At 45.0% G+C, this 5048-nt stretch overlaps 1 pseudogene; it reads left to right on the top strand.

Annotated features, from left to right (window-relative positions):
- The first annotated feature begins 3894 nt into the window (after positions 1–3894).
- On the top strand, positions 3895–4441 carry LOC116637706 (annotated as a pseudogene).
- The last annotated feature ends 607 nt before the right edge of the window (positions 4442–5048 follow it).

Below are 5048 nucleotides of genomic sequence, written 5' to 3'. Positions count from 1 at the left end.
AAGGATGAAGAATGGCCACAGCAAAGGACTTCACGCTCCGTACTCTGCACTCATATGCCAAAGTAAACCAGGGCCCACAAATTCTGACCCTACCTTTAACCTGGGCTTTCTCTTTCGCAGAAATTTTCACACCCATGGTCTCAGCTCTTAGGAACAAGTAGCCCCTTCAGACAGGTTGAGCAATGAGGGTCTGGATCTATCCAAAGGCAGACAATCAGATGTGAAATCAAAATGCCCCATGCTTTGGTCCCCTGTCGATCTGCCCCGTGCCACCAGAAAGGCAAACCAGCACACCTGCCTCCCCGCTGTACAGATGCATCACAGACGAGTAGATGGGGTTGCATTTTATGGACTCTAGTTGCAATCATTGTATAAACTCTTTTGTTTCTTGAAAATTCTTCACTATTCAGCAGGCCCAGAAAGGCATATCAGCTCTTCATATGCCAAATGAATAACTGCCTCTTCACATGCCAAGTTCAGAAAGTGTTTAGAAGGAAAATTAAGGGAGCTTGACTTGATAAGCAGGGGGAGTTAGCACTTCATGGCAGACAGAAATGAGTAGACCAAACTACTCATATTCCACCCCAGGTGCTGTTTTTATCTCTATGGCTAAGCACTTCTCTGGCCATATGTAGGCTGAAAAACCACTGGAAATGTTGGGGAGGGCCCTTGAAATAATTTTATATAAGGTCCAATCAATTCACCAAAAGATTCCTAAGAAGCTGCTAGGTGTCATGTATTGTGCTGTGTGCTAGAAATGAGATACAAATGATGCCAGGAAGGTCAAAGTCAAGTGGGTAAGGTTAAGAAGGAAATCACCAATGATAACACATTATGGCACATGTATTGCTGGGTGTTTACACAGAGAAATCACACGAAGACAGAAAAGGCTAAGAACAGGACACGGCATTATGAGTTGAGTCTTGAGGGATGCCTGGGGGGCACCTGCTGATGGTGTGGAAAGTGAGCACACTGCAGGAAGAAGGAACAGAATGTACCAAGTCTTCAGACCACACGCAGTGTGCAATGTGCACACACTACCCACTGGGGGGAGCAGTCTTTGGACAAACATTATTATGTGCCTTCTGTGTTTCTAAGCTAGGGGTGAGGGGCCAATGCAAACCAGAATCCAAAGTGCATGGAAGGGCTCCCTGTAACGTCTGCTCAGGAGTGATAGTGAGGGTCTCGCCTGGACTCATGCTGAGGGTCGGGAGGCAGAAAGGGCTCTTCTCCAGCCCTGGGTAAGAGCATCTCACACAGAGGGAAACTTAAGCTCCACAGGGTGGGGATTTAGGAGCAGAAGGAACGGGTAAAGGCAAGGTGAGCATTAGGAAAAATGTCAGCGAAGTATAGCTCTGTTGGCCCTTCCTTGCCCATTTCATTGGATCCTCCCAGATCCCTCCCTTCCTCAAATTTGCTTCTTGACCACCCTATCCCCCACAAACACACACACTCACCAAAGACCTCACAGGCAAATTTAACCCTAGATGGCCTTTCCCAGAAACGGCCCTTACTCCAAAACTGAGTTTCATCTCCAAAAATTGTTCCATCACAGGACCTCCATCTGATGTTAAGAGGAAAACAAGCAAAGTGAGTAGGAAGATTTGAATGATTAAAATTCTCTCAAATCTCTCTGGGGACTAATCTCTTTTTTTTCTTCAATAGCACTGTTTAACTCAAATTATACATGGTATTTCAGGCAGTTTGGAAGGGATGTTTTAGGGTGGGGACTCATTTCAGTGGTCCTTTGAGGCTCCAACCAGAACACAGGCTCTACCACCCATGTATAAACTTGGCCCTGGGGAAAAAAAAAGAAAGAGGAAACAGCTCTCCCACCTGAGAGAGGAGTCAGTCCCTCCATTCTCTGTCCTGGATCTGATCTATTCCACCAGTTTATGGGGAGCCCTCGGCTGCCCTGGGCTAATCGGTGTCTCTCCGTGAAGGCCAAGAGCCTGTGGGAGACGGGAGTGGAAGAGAGCTGCCCAAAGCAGGGGGAACATGGCTCTGGGACCTGGGTCTGCCCTGACCCGTTCCCAGCCCCTGCAGCCCAGCACATTTGGCCAAAGACTCATGTAAGCCCAGTGCCTTCCATCAGAGTAGCGTGCTACCCCCTCTATTCCCTACTCTCAAACCTTGCTTCGTCATCTAGTTCCTTCCCCCAGATGAGCAGATAATCCCACAGATGTTCAAGGGAACCTGATCCAGACTCTAGCATCCCCTCTGCTGCCCACCAGGCACAGCTCCTGCCCTCTCTGTGATTCTTAGAGACATTTGATGGGGACGAGGAGCAGGCCTTGGATCCACAGGCCCCTGTCAGTGCTGTACCGAATCCTCTATCTTCTTCTGGGATGCAACCCTAACAAAACTGTCCCTGGCTCCAGTCCCACCCCAGCTGGGCCTCCCCTGAGCAGAGAATTTTCCTTTTGGAAACGGCAGTGTCACCTCAGGACCTCAGGTTCAACGTCCACTGATGAGGCTGGCCCAGGGGGCGAGCCCCGTGGTGTCGCCCCGGCTGTCCTCCAGGAGCCTGGTGTGGAGTAACCCCCAGCCTCACCACCAGAAAAGGCGGCTTTGACCCAAACCCTGCCAAACTGGAGGATCAGGAGTCTGGAATGTTTTCACCTCTTTGTCTCTCCAGTTTCAGGAAAATAGACAAAAGTAATCTCAAGGGGTGAAGGGAATCTTATCAGCTGAAGAGAACTCAAGGAAACCTCAGCTGTTTTGCAGGCTCATTCGTTTATTTTCTATGCAGTCACCCTGATAGCCCCCACTGGGCTCACTTCCCTTCCCTGTAAACAACTGGCTCTAATTAAACTCGTTCTGTTGGATGAAGGTATATAACCTTGGAGAGTCCATAAAAAATGGCTTCACTCTTCGGACTTCAAAAAGCGCGTGGTCCCTTTGTCAGGCCCTAGACAAGGTTAATTTATGTCGTCGCTATCTTACTCTGAAGGACTCTAGTTACTTCACATCTGTTCTCTGTCTAATCTCTGTAGGAACATTGTGGTGGTCTTGGCAGCTCAATGCATCTAGTGGTCTCTTAACTGTTTCCTGTCCAAAACGGACAGGCGTTCAGATTTGATTTTCTCTTCCCCCTTTGCCCCATAAAAGCTTTCAGTTTCCTCTCAGACGGTGTCCTGACAGCTTCATGTTCTCTGACTCCAGCTCGGAGGAACCATCCTGCTCCCCAGACTGGCTGACTTCAAGTATAGCCTGGGAAGCCCCGCAGGAGGAGAAGGCAATTATTATTTCATTTTCAAAATGGAGAGAAAAGATGACATGAGAGGGGAAATTATGCAAGAAAATATGGATGGGAGACAAGACTGTTTTTCAGTCTGTGGTTGCAATTAGAATTTTTTTTTTAGACTTTTTAAAAATTAATTAGAATAAAAATATCAGCGTATATTACATTAGGGAATTCTTTTGTAAAAACATTTGCTTTAGTTGTGTATGTGTGTGTTTTCTGGGTCATAATTTTTATTTTAAGATTGATTTATTTTTGAGAGAAAGAGCGAGCAAGCAAGAGCATGCCCGGGGCGGGGGCCGGGTGGGGGGGTCAGCAGCAGGAGGGAGAAAGAATCGCAAGCAGACTTCATGCCCAGCATGAAGCCCAATGTGGGGCTCGATTCCAGGACCCTGAGATCACGACCTGAGCCAACATCAAGAGTCAGACGCTTAACTGACTGAACCACCCAGGCGCCTCTTCTGGGTCATAATTTAAAATTCACTCCATTTTTTTTTTTTTTTTTTGGTGCAAGATAGTGGTTTATATAATTTGCAGCCCATTGACAGATACTTGAAGCAAGCAAAGTGTAATGTTCCTCCAAGAAGCTCCCAACTACCTTACTGTTAAAATTCACTCCTTCCTATAAGTTGCAGTCAAAATAGTCTGAAATGCGGCCCAGAGCCAGCGTGGTGAGGAGTCTGTTGCTTCCGAACATCCTGCTCACCGGTACACCAGGGGTTGGAAAAACCACGCTAGGCAAAGAACTTGCATCAAGATCAGGACTGAAATACATTAATGTGGATGATTTGGCTCGAGAAGGGCAGATACATGATGGCTATGATGAAGAGTATGAATGCCCCATTTTAGATGAAGACAGAGTAGTTGATGAATTAGAAAACCAAATGAGCGAAGGTGGAGTTATCGTTGATTACCATGGTTGTGATTTCTTTCTTGAACGCTGGTTTCATATAGTTTTTGTGCTGCAAGCAGATAACAGTGTATTATACAAAAGACTTGAAACAAGGGGTTATAATGAAAAGAAACTAAAAGAATATTCAGTGTGAAAATTTTCAAGTTCTTTATGAAGAAGCATTAGCATCCTACAAGGAAGAAATAGTACATCAACTGCCCAGCAATAAACCAGAAGATCTAGAGGATAATATCAATCAGATATTGAAGTGGATTGAGCAGTGGATCAAGGATCATAGCTCCTGACTTACAAGACTGGCCACTTCACAACCACTCTTGTTATATCCCTGCCATAATGAATAAATTGTCCAGTTATCAGTAAAACTTTCTTATTAAGATTGTGCTGCAGGACTAGTAGATGGATAATCTAAAGGTTTATGTTTGGGCTTTTTTTTCTCCACGAGAAAGCAAAACATTCTCAAGTATAGTATATATAATATCATTAAGGATTTAGAGTAAAAACTGTCATCTTAAATGCTTCAACTGCTGAAGAATAAATAAATCTGACCAAATGGGTGGCTACCTTCTAAGCTGGTTACAAAAGAAAATGAAGATGATCCCTTAAAATAAAACTTAAGACTAAGGATAAAACATCAGAGTTTTTCATTTTTATTTCTTAAATTAAAAAAACAAACACATGATTAAGTGGTAATGCTTATACTCTGTATAAAAACCAAAAGGTACAAAAGAGTATCCTGGAAAGGTAGGTTTCCCTTCCAGGCCGTCCCTATTCTTCAGCCACCCAGACCCCCTCTCCCTTTAGGAAGTAATGTTGCTGGTTTCCTGTGTCTCTTTTCAAGAGATTTTAGGCCTGGGAAGTGTGTGTTTGTGTATGTTAGTTTCTTTAAGCATG

The sequence above is a fragment of the Phoca vitulina genome, unplaced genomic scaffold (assembly GCF_004348235.1).
Source record: "Phoca vitulina isolate PV1807 unplaced genomic scaffold, GSC_HSeal_1.0 scaffold15, whole genome shotgun sequence".
In the NCBI taxonomy this organism is placed as follows: Eukaryota; Metazoa; Chordata; class Mammalia; order Carnivora; family Phocidae; genus Phoca; species Phoca vitulina.
The sequence above is the reverse complement of the archived record's forward strand: the minus strand, read 5'-3'. Positions and strand labels throughout refer to the sequence as shown.